Source organism: Cryptotermes secundus, unplaced genomic scaffold (genome assembly GCF_002891405.2).
Source record: "Cryptotermes secundus unplaced genomic scaffold, Csec_1.0 scaffold579, whole genome shotgun sequence".
NCBI lineage: Eukaryota > Metazoa > Arthropoda > Insecta > Blattodea > Kalotermitidae > Cryptotermes > Cryptotermes secundus.
In genome coordinates, this window is record NW_019719366.1 from 959140 (window position 1) to 971749 (window position 12610).

Sequence of the window (12610 nt, forward strand, 5' to 3'; positions counted from 1 at the left end):
ACACAAGGAAGGGAAAAAGGACTATTTATTAACCTTGAATCCTCAGAGAACGTTGCGGCGCTTTTTCGAAGTACTAGGTCAGATGATAAAACCGCAAACAGTTTACCCCCTCACTCCCCGTGCGGTCACCAGATCTTGATCTGGCTACGAATAACACTTGAGTAAGGAGTACACAGAATTGCCTTATGGCCTTAGTAAAGCGGTAGACACAGGAAGAGTTATATCTTCTTCGGACTTCATGGCGTTATATATAACAGAAGAGAGGCCTCTTCACAACCACCGATGTGAGGTCCTCAGGTCCTACATAGCATACATATACTTTGAGTTTTCCTATCGCTGCGTCCTGCTAGTTAGTTACTACTTCCATGGATCAGAGTCCTTATGAAGCATAAAATAAAAAAAACCGGTGAAGAAATTCCCGAACTTTATGGAACCCCAAGGTTCATTATCTTGTCCACAAGAGTTCACCACTGACCGATATCCTAGGCCAGATAAACCAAGACCACATTATCCCATCACAATTCTTTAAGATCCATTTTAATATTATCCCCATGCATGCACAGGAACCTCAAATGGTTTCATCCTTTCGGTTTTCTTCGGTAAAATTGAGTACAGATCTTAATATATCCCAGGGAGCTACGTCCTGCTGTCGCATCTCCCTGATACGTCATAATTTAGATGTACATCATTGTCATAATTTATGTCATAATGTCATAATTTAGATGTATATGCATATACTCTGCCCACAACCCTTACGGTTGCGTAGTGCAGAATGATTTTAAATGACGAACATGACACAATTGAAGATAAAGTTGGAAAGGGGGGCTATTTCAAGGTTCTGGTCGGTGGTAAGATAAGGTAAAGTCCCTGTGCTTAACTAATTAAGCACTACTCCATGAAGGCGTATGGGGGATTAGATGTACAGATCCTCATTTTCTTGACCTCTGCACTAGCTGGAGGTGAGTGGTCAGCTTTATCCCCAGGGAAAGAGTCTCCGGTACCCATTGGATAGGAGGCTGGGTGAGCCTCAGAACTGATCTGAACGCAGTGTAGAAAATTCTTGACCCTACCGAGACTCGAAATCTGACCCCTCTGTCGTCCAGCCAGTAGCCAGTCGCTATACCGAGTGTGCTATCTCGTAGGTGGCCAACTCAAAACTCGAACCTGGTACTAGTCAGGAGCGTATATCTACTTGAGCCTGTTCAGTCCTGCAATGAAATACTGGCAGGTGATCCTGTACACACGACCTACTGCTGACCTTCGTCAAGGACGGCCAGTTTTGTTTTTACTTTGCTATTACTTCCCCACACCATTGTATACGAAAGCCAAAGTTCACTGCAGGCATTTCCTGGGCAGGGCAGGGCAGGTAAAATATACATTTCATTGCCATTTGAATGATCTGAGCTCCAGGTTTCTTTACCTACACTTTCCCCCTAAATGGTCATCTGTTCGTCAGCTCGAAGTATCCCTCCATATTCGGGAATGCACTAATAGCGGCAGAGCTATCACCAATTTTCTTTGAAAAGCTTCCTTCTGCTACATTTTCGCGAGCTTCAGGCAGTTTCCCAGCATCTAACCTGCGTGCCCTACGCCACGGTCCACATCGGCTCGCGTCTCGCTGTTGAGCAGGCAACATTCTTTATTTTCCGAGTTCGCACGCCCCACAAAAGAATGAGAAGTGTAATGGCTGTGAAGATACAAAGAGTAACATGTATCCCAATTCGTTAAAATACCTACGCATGTGTAAACTGAAGGGTGCGGACAAATCTCGGCACGAGTTTCGCACACCAGTACAAGAAAGATGACCGTAATAATTTGTATGTTTTGAAACATTGAATTTGTGAGTTCTAGTTGAAAGAATACTGTAGGTACACAATTGTGCTCCAGCACATTTTAGACGTGCTGTGCGAGATGTTCTTAGTGACACCTATCATGCCCGATGGATAGGTAAAAGAGGACCCTCTACATGACCTCCAGGCCCGCAAGATTTGGCACCTAAACATCTCCTGTTGACAAGGAAGAGACACATCACCATAGCACTGTGAATGCCTGTCGGACTACCCTCAACTATCCGGACATCTTTGCGCAGATGAGGCGGACCATGATGAGGTGTGTCAGCGCCTGCATCGAATATCATGGAGGACATTTTGAGCACTTGTTACAAATGTACTCTTTCAGCTCCAACTCTCAAATTACATGTTTCCAGGCACATATTGTTGTGGACTTCTTTCTTGTTTCGGTATGTGGAACTTGGGCACAAAGTTTGTCCGCACATTTCAGTTACACCCTGTAGACCTATACGCAAGCGGCATAGTTTCGTCAGAACAGCTAGTGGGCTATGGGCTGGGCGATCAGAGAAACGGAGATCGATTCCCAATAGGGACAAAGAATTTTCTATGAGGGAGAGTCAGTAAGTAGGTCAGATGGAAGTAAAAGAGCTGTAATGGACGTAATAGGTTTCCTATGTGTATCACTAGGTAGCAGCACAGTCCACCTTCATGACAGTCTAGGTAGCAGATGCGCAGGCATATGCTCAGAGGCTGGTTTCAGTAGTTAAGACGGTGACTGTGCTTCATGAGTGTACGACCAAAGAGCAGCGTTCTGTTGTACGTTTCTGTGAACAAAAAGACTCAATGCAAAGGATATTCATAAAGAAATTTTTCATCTTTACTTTGGAAAGTGTTTGTCGCGTAAAGCGGTTGACAACTGGGTCGATAAATTCTCTCAAGGACGTTCAAAAGCCGCAGATGATGCTCCGAGAGGATGGGAAGTGGCTGAGACAAAAGTCAAAAGACTTACATGCTGCGTGTTTCGACACAGGTAAAGCGATGGGACAAATGTATCAATGTTGGTGGAGGATATGTCGAGAAATACATGTTATTTCTAGGATCGAATATCATATGTTTTACATTTTATATCAATTTGTGACCTATTTACTGACTTCTTCGTATTTACCATCTTGTTCAGACTGACTTTCCAGCCCATACAGCCTCCTATTCAACAGATACTAGGGGCTTTCTCCCGAGGATAAAGCTGCCGAAGCGTGAAGCTACGGCCATTTGCTCCATCTAATATCGAGGTTAAGAATATGTTGAGCTAAAGTTCACTTATTCTATGTATATCTTAATTGTGTACTGCTTAATTAAGCAGAGGGATAACTTCGATTTCAAAGCAATTCATCTGAGTCGATTATTTTATTTTCAGATATCATTCCTCGCGATGACCTCAAAAAATATTTCTCGTGATTACAAAAGTAAAGGCAAAGGCATCCTTGTAACAGGTCGTGGAGGCCCATAGGGTTGCGAGATGTTGAGGCACCCACATTTTCCAGATAATTGGCTCACAGGTGGCGGTAAGCTTGTCAGCAATACGCACTCGGGAGCACTTTATCCCCAGGAAGATTCCTGGTACTCATTTCTGTTAGGGGCTGAGTCGACCTCAGGGCCATAGTGCGGCTGGAAGGATTAAGTAAGTAAAGTAAAGTAAAAGTAAAGCTATTCCTGTACCAGGTCGTGAAGGCCCATTGGGTTGTGAGACGTTAAGGGTCCCACATTATCTAGACAATCGGCTTAAAGATGGCGGTTCGGTTGTCAGCCTTACGTGCCGGCCGCGCTTTACTCCCCAGGAAAATTAGTTAATTGATTCCAGGAAAGATTACGTAACTCGAAGAAAAATCCACCTGATCGGGATTCGATCCCGCGACCTTCCGACTTGTAGTATAGTGCCTCAACCAACTACGCTACCGCGTGCCCCTGATTAAGAAGTATGTACACAACACATTTCATGGTACGTAGTTCCTGAACTCGTTCCCCCGGATGCTGGATGTCTGATGACCAATGTTCAATAAAGTGTTCTGTCACCAAAATTATCAAGTAACTCTCATAATTATCATTTGTACTTTTCTCCTCGGCCTCTTACATGAACTTTCAATTCAAACAAGCACCGAGAGCGTCTCAAAGAGATATATTCCAAATTGCTGAACAGCAAACTCGCCATTATACTGCCTTATATTCTGGTAAAACACAGCGGCTCTATAAGACATTGCAGTTGCTACAGGTTCATTAGCAGAGGTTTCCGCAGAAGATTTTGCTTCCTTTCATAACTTGTACTCTTCTCCAAGTATAATTAGAACGAGCAAGTCAAGCAGGATGAGATGGGCAGGATATGTAGCACGAATGGGGGAGAGAAGGAATACATGTAAGATATTGGTGGGAAAGCCGAAAGGAAGGAGACCACTGGGAAGACCAAGATGTAGGTGGGTGGAAAATAAAATGGATCTTAGAGAGATAGGATGGGATGGTATGGATCGGATTGATCTGGCTCAGGATAGGGACCAGTGGAGGGCTCTTGTGAACACGATAATGAACCTTCTGGTTCCATAAAATGGTTGGAAGTTCTTGAATAGCTGCACAATTGGCGGCTTCTCAAGAAGGGCTCAGCTCCATGAGTGAGTGACAGAGTTGATTGTAGGTTCTGAGCAATGATGGAAATTCCACGGTGTTCCATATCAGAGAGACACTTAACATTTAACATGTAAGACTGACAAGATTAGAAAATGTTGGTCACTCCCTCCTTTTTCTGTATAGATCTGTGATACGTAACTGATTTGTGTCTGGATGTTGGTTGCCTTAATACTGCTTTGAGGCTCATAACAATACTCCGTTATAAATACAACCGAAAAATAAACGACAAAGCAGTAAACCAACTTTCACTGCAGATACGTACAAAGCTTGGCTCTGAGTAGTTTGAAGTACGCAGTTATCTGGCTGCGTCCTACAGCCTTCCACATGGAATGAGGTAAGACACACCGACCACTGCGACACACACAGCTGTGGTTTTCCCAAAATTCGCAATTAGCTATACAGGCGCTGCTTCGCAATCTGCAACGGAAACTACTGAAAATGAACAGTTCTATGTTCTGAGATATAATGCCGTGTAGTCCGTTGATATTTCGAAGAAGAATGTCGCCTCCATCTTCATGGAAACAAGATATTCCTTCGAAACTTGTAAGGACTACACGAAATTATATCACAGAGGATATAAATCTTCATAACTACTGCTCCGAGAACCTCGAATCCTAAAAAGAAGTCTGAAATCTAAACGTTAGAAGTGATAGAAAAAAATTTCAGCTTTTTAGCTTTTCTGTGTAAATTATAAACTCTGGGGGACTAATGAAACTCTTAATACTGCAGTTCTATCTTATATTACCAGATTATTCTGGTAATATAAGAGTTTATAATAATACAGCAAAGCAAAAAAAAAAAATGCAGAATCCTTCTCGAAATATTTTTTCAATTGTAAAAGTGGAGTTCCTAGTTGCACTTTCAGCGATATTAAATTTTTAAAAAGGAGGATGTGATGTGCAAGTCATGTAGTACGCATTGGGTATAAGAGGAATGTATACCAGAGAATGATGGGAAAGTCACAAGAAAAGAGAGCACTAGGTAGACCTAGACGTAGGTGGGAAAATAATATTAAGGTGGATCTTAGAGAGATATGATGGAGTGGTATGCACTGGATTGACCTGACTCAGGGTAGGGACCAGTGGAAGGCTCTTGTGAACATGGTAATAAAACTTAAGGTTCCATAAAATGTCGGGAGATTTTTGAGTAGCTGCACAACTGGCGGCTTCTCCATCGAGTTAGTTGGTGTCATAAAGATCCATAACAACTTCTTGCCATAACTGAATTCCTACTTTCATTGCGGTACAGATCCTCAGTTTTTCAGACGCAGTTCTGAGCCCCGCCTTTCGACAAAGACTGAATTTGACTTCTTTATCCTCCATTAACTTTTTAAATGGTGGTCCGTGCTGTTTTTTATTGCTAGTGGGGTGGGACTAAGTTCCTTGTACTTCCTAGGCCACTTCTGGCCTATTGTACCAGCCCCAGACGATAGGTGAGGGTCATTGTGGAGCAATTGGTGGAATGAATATTGGCAGGGAAAACCGAAGTACTCGGAGAAAACCTGCCCCAGCGCCACTTTGTCCACCACAAATCCCACTTGACCAGACCCAGAATCGAAGCCGGGCCGCCGCAGTGGGAAGCCAGCGACTAAGCGCTTGAGCTATGGCGCGGCCCCATGGTCAGTGCTTAATTAATGCGTTGTCCAACATAGACACCTGCACAGTCTAACTGTTACGAGGAAAGTGTTTGGCTGCAGGAAGCTGAGGACACTGTTAGACCTAAGGGCACGGAAGTAACAGCAGGAAGAAGAAAATTACACATTTTGGGGCATCATACTTTGAGCTCTTCACCAGATATTAAACTTCTCAAGAATAACTGTTCTCAACGACGATGAAAATTACAAAAACGGCGATAGTATCTGTGTCTGTGGTCATGATGTAAATTTCGATATATTTTTTATAAAAAAAACTGAAAAAGAAACTCCGTGACCTGTAGTTCGCAAACGAACTATACCGACGAAGCGACCGCCGCTTGTTGGCGAAGTTAGTGCCAACTTCAGCGGATAGAGAGTGTCACGTTGTCAGCGCAACGGATCCCCACGGAAGTTAATCTCGGTTTTCTAGACCGGAACCGCTATTTCCTTGAAATAGCTCCTCAATTATCCTCAAGAGGCTGAGCGGACCCCGTTACAGACCCACTACTTCTCAGAAAATCTGGATCTGTAGGCAGGAGCTCTGACCACTAGGCTACAGAGGCCGTCATAATTTTTATAAGGCCGCAACAAATAAAGACGTGTAGTAACAGGTTGGTGCATATGGCTGTGAAATTATAATTTACAATTTTATAAAAATGGAATGTGAGCGGGGCAGACGTAGCTTAAAATAGAGAATACATGAACTATGAATAGGGGAGGGTGACAAGAGAATATCCTAAACAAAATGAAACACACTTAATAAAAAAAGGAGGTGGGACAATAAATGAAACTAGAAGGGGAAACATCTCATAAAGAGTTTATAATAATGTAAAGGGGAGGAGGTGGCGGTATGGGTGGAAACTTGCTTCGCAAGGAGTGGAATACGAAGGAGAGGAGAAAGAAAAACCACTTCAAGTGTAGGTACCAGTCAGTGGTAAGGCTGTTGTTGAGAAGCCAGCCTGCCAACTGCGCTCTCTCCAACACTGACGAGGAGAAGGAGTAGAACAAGTTGCCAACAGTGAAATTTGTACCTCTCTTTCGTGTGTCGGACATGTTAAATAAAATTATACAGTGTGAACAGTAAATCAAGGAAGGTTCGACGACCGTTGTGTTTATGATTCAAATAAGCGGGATTTCTTTCGGAGAGCGGGGTTGTTCAATGTGCAAATATAGGTTTGAAAAAGAAAAGAAGAGGAAATATTACGCGTCATTAATTCTTTGCACTGAAAAGTAATTTACACCCAATTTTGTTTGAAGAATATATTTACGTACATATTAAAGAAGTGCCTTTTATTTCTTCGGTGTGACTAAACTTGAATTCACAATCTCAGTGTGTACTTTAAGTGTGCAGTGTTTCTTCTCTGTGTCTCAGAAAAATAAAACAAAAGTGAAAAGAAGAAAATCTTTAAGAATGAATTCCTACCGATGAAGAGGCTTTTGCTTTGGACATAAAATTGAATATATCCCTCGTAACTTCTCCCACGATTTAGGTGAGTTACAATAGCATCTCATGCAATATTATAATTATACTTGTAAATTTAGTTCACAGTCCCTAGTATCAGTAACATAGTATGCTACTTCAGTGAGAAGTTATTGACGATTACATGTTCAGTAGCGACTTTGGTCTATTGTGACTGGATCGCTTTCAGTCTCAAAGTACTCCTTCCAATTTGTAAGAATTACAGAGTTAATTACTAGTTAAACATTAAGTATTTTATGTAAATTAATGTTCGACTTCCAAGATTTGAAGTTCATAGATGTGAGACTGCTCTTAGGCCTTCATTGGGCTATAAGACTGTCGCTGGCATCAATTTGTACTCCTTAATAGCTACCTGATATGATTATTATCTTGATTTCGTGCTATAACTTTCCTAGACCTGCATGAAATTTAAGTATAAATAATGAGCTTGTTTTCTTATGTTCATACTGTCATGCCCAGATCTTCGCAAATGTTAAGGGTCACCATGAAAGCTGACAGCAGTACAATCTTATTAATGTACGCTGAAATTCGGAAATAATGTCTGAAGGAATAAGAAACTGCAAGCAGAGCAACTACTCATGAAATTCAATAGAACGTATATTAGAAAAACTGTAGAAAATAGAAAATGCTCAACAATTTTGAAGGGAATTCATTGCAAAAAAAAAATTTAATTTTTAGTTCACAACTTTTAAAATAGCGCCCTTTCGAGACTTTCATAACAAAACCTGGCCATAGTCAGCCTCTTAAAATTCAATTTTGTGTGAAACAGCCCCCCCCCCTACTAAAAACCCTGTTTTGTATTCGAGAGGTAATGGGTTTGATTCTCGATCCCAATAGCTGTTTTAACAATATTTATCACAACCGTCCTCAGTACTGCATGAAAAGTCTCTGATATTATTATTAACAGATCAGGACTATTTCCTTCCATACTCTTTCACTTCATATTAATTATCATCCCGCTATCCTGTGCCTTTTAACATATGCAGCTGAAAAAAAATTAGTTAAATTGTCCATGAATCAAAACGTTAAGCCGTGATTCTCATACGACACTCATCCATCATATCACCGCCACCATCATCATATCATTATCATTATTATAATCTGACAGTATAGCGATTCAATTTCAGTTTTCAAGTATGGCAAAATGTACGTATATGAATGGACTCGCAGCTAAATGTCTTCATTACGAGAAGGCACAACTTCTAAAACACATTTCTTAACCTACTTTCCACAATTTGTGAGGAAAGGTATGCTTACGGCAACGCGTCGGTGCTGCATACATGTGTGTCTCAATAAATAACGTTTGAACCTACTGATTAATCTTAATTAATTGTCACAGAAGGCAACTGTGTTTCCGTAATCTTTAATCCCGCATAAACAATAATACCAAGATGGCTGGAGTGCGAAGCTAGCGACTACAGATTGGAAATAACTGACAACAATACGTTCTAAATAATACAGGATGAAAAATGTTAGGAATAAATCAATCATTGGCGAAAGTGGCCCTTATGTACATTTTAAAAAGAAGATGGCGACACTGCGTCGTACTGTAGTGCCAACTGCGACTGCCTGTGCAAAGGTATGTTACAAATGTATGGTACTTATACGTTATACATTTTAGCTACGTATATCTTCACAGACGGCATCGTTCAAAGAAACGAGTGTATTACAGTTTCTTCATTATTCATTCTTTCTTTCCTTCTTTTCCCCTCTATTTTCTTAATTTCTCTCTTTCTTTCTGACTTCCGTTTTGACAAAAAGAAAAGGAAAACCACTGATATTAAGAATAAGATTTTGGAACAACTGTCCAGCTTAATACTGCCATCAAGCTTTGTAACTAACTCCATGGCCATGAATCCAGTCGCTCAGCTACTAAAAAATTCCCCAACGCTTTATAGAACTCGAAGGTTCGTCACCGTCTTCACAAGAACCCTAAATCATTTCTTATCGTGATTCAAATGAATCCAATCCATAGCACTCCATTCTCTTTCTCTAAGATCCATATAAACCTGAGTACATGTCTCAATAGAAATCTCTTTCTTTCTGGATTTTCCAACCAAATTCCTATATGCTTCTTCTTTCGCATATGCGTGCTACATGACCTGCATATCTCCAAAGAATTTTAAACATTTATAATTACATACAAATTTTACCAGCGGGGAAATTGTTTCTTCAGCAAAGTAGTATAATTTCATTTAAATAATGCAATAATTTCAATCTGCGTCATTACTGGCATATATGGCTTGTATGTAAAATATAGAGGTAAAGGGTAAAGTTATCCCTGTAAAAGGTCGTGAAGGCCCACATAGTTGTGAAACGTCGAGGCTCCCACATTTTCTAGACAATCGGCTCACAGATGGCGGTGAGGTTGTAAAACTTACGAGCCGACCGCACTTTAACCACAGAAAGATTTCTGGTACTTATTTCTGTTAGAGGCTGAGTCGACTCCAGGGTCATAGTGCTGCTGGAAGAATTAGGTCAATCGAAAAAATCCAATTACCTCATCGGGAATTGATCCCGCGGCCTTCCTGCGTGTAGCATGGTGCCTCAACCAAGTACGCTACCNGGGGGGGGGGGGACAAACAAAAAATAAAACTGTTGGTGTTACACTTTCTGGCTGTTATTTTTGTGATCAACATATCCAGTTTACTCACAAACGGCTCATTTACTATAAGTTATCGACAAAATCAAAACCTCTTGTGCTGCGGTATTAATATTCAAGATCTACGCATCCACAGTAACTGCCTTCGACTGTTCAGAATAACCAAAAGTCTCGAACGATTCGTTAACACGCCTGATTCGCGGGTTCGAATCTAGACCGGCGTACCGACTATTTTCATTCCTATCCTCGTTATCTAAGTGCAAGCGCGAAGGCCACGACCGCTCCCTTCCTTATCCATTCCAGCGAATTATTCATTATAATCCATTCATCCTATAATCTGAGCTAACGATAGCGTCGTTGAGCAAACAAAAAGCAGAGCGCACTTGAAAACTGGCTTGCGAAAGCTGAAAGTAATCCAACATTTCCCTTTCTCACAAAATTAACATGGGCCTGTGTGGATTTAAAAGACAGAGGGTTGAACCAAGGATAAAATATGAGCATTATTTGATGATCGATTTCCCATGGTAATTTATTACGTTTATTTTCAAAGTACAGGTTGAAAGGTCAGTATCCAAACAACTTCTGAGACTCAGATGTATTGGTCAGTAAAATTAGGCCAACGGCCTCGTAGCCAGTCCAGTCCTTTAACGGCCTGTACTCACTAAACGTTCAGAACTCTAGAAAGCAATGAGAGAAATATTTGCTTATTACTCGTACATTAAACGACTGAATATTTATAATAAATATTCGTACAATAAATAGGAACGACTTCTTATAATTTGTATCACTGCCTTGACTGGACAATTCAGTCCATAAATTATGCAATATTTACATAATTAATAATGATTTTAATACTGAATAATGATCCTGAATTGCAAAGCCTACACTGTTTTCTGCTGCAATTTTTATTCCAGTAGTATCTTTTTTAAACATATATTTCGTTTGAATTAAACCAGCTCTACATTTATAAAGAATTTTTATTAAAAAACAAATTTTTAGTATATACAACATATGAATTCGCCAGTTACTATAATCAATGACTATTTTAACAAAATCCACATGCCACAGAGCTATTTTCTTAATATCCACGTTAATAATGAAATTTATCCGTATATATATATATATTTGTCCAATCCCTTATTAAATTTTCAAGAGGTAGAATTTTTTTTACAAAACTAAGCGTGGATATTATACATTTACAGGCTACACTATCTTGCAAGATTAAATCCCTGCCGTCTACAGTACCAGTTTACGGAATGTCGTCTGTCTTTATGCATGTGTGTATGTACATATGTATGTGTATGTATGTGTGTATGTGTTATGTTGTATTGTATGTATGCATATGTGTGTATATATGTGTATGTACGTGTATATGTGCGTATGTGTTGTATTGTATGTATGCATTACATATATATTTCTGAACGTACATATGTATGTGTCCCTCACTAGCGCCTGAATGATCAAATAGATTATATTCACCTCCGATATTTAAGAGCCCATCCATCATGGATCGTAGCCCGGTGAATATAAACATTCTAGCTTCAAAAATAAGTCTTTCAAATAGGGCCAAAAACAAAATGGCTAATTTCTCGAAAATGGCTCAAACGATACTGATTTAATTTAAGGAATTTGTGAAGACCATCGCCCTAAGAAAAAGTGCATGGGCGATATCATGAGAAAAATAACGGCACGTGCGCTACGGGCCAAAATAATTACGCAAAGTAACGTTTCTAACGGAAGCTACACGGAAATATATTGCACATTTGATGTCTAACATACGTTATCCGAAAGTTTATATGCATCGAACTAAATTAAGATGAATCTTTACACTATGCGTACATTTCCTAACGTGTAAATTCAGCAACAAGTCCGAACTTTATGGGACAATCGGTAGCGGTTTTTACAATATATGCGAAGATTACAGAAGTCTCTAATTAACGATAATTAAACAAAACTTTCTCTCACCTATATTTACAGGTACACATGCACACAAATATAGAAATATAATTTTACACAAGAATAAAAGTCTTTTCGGTGGTTATCTGCGTTACTCGAAATAGTTAATACTGTCCCACGGCATTATTTGAGGGCGTAGATTCAAAGCCGTGTATTTTTGTAAACAGATATGAACATTTCTAAGGAATATAAAAACAGCACATTACGCCGAAACGTTGGAATCTATCAATCAAATTACACTGCATCATATCCCAGAAGACTGCACTGACTCAGGATCTTATCGAATTACATGCTTTTGTATTAGCGGTGCTGAAATTCTGGGTTCTGTTACACCAGGTGCAGCGAGTTAACTGCCGGACATCTTAGTTATTTTAACGCAAAGAGAGCAAAATCAACCTGTGATGTCTAAACTCTGAACAGCAGACTTTGAAATGCGGATATTGAAGATGCACGTACTGGTTCATTAAAGTTGTGCA

The 12610-nt window shown here is 40.1% G+C and overlaps 2 protein-coding genes across 4 annotated transcripts in view; one reads left to right on the top strand and one right to left on the bottom strand.

Annotated features, from left to right (window-relative positions):
- Nucleotides 1-12610, bottom strand: part of LOC111865036 — a 135629-nt gene that overhangs the window by 49489 nt on the left and 73530 nt on the right. The window lies entirely within an intron of this gene.
- Nucleotides 7028-12610, top strand: part of LOC111865028 (nucleolar protein dao-5) — a 71434-nt gene continuing 65851 nt past the window's right edge. The window contains exon 1 of the mRNA XM_023852732.2: nt 7028-7586. The gene's annotated coding sequence lies outside the window, so the exon portion shown is untranslated. The remainder of the gene's footprint in view (nt 7587-12610) is intronic.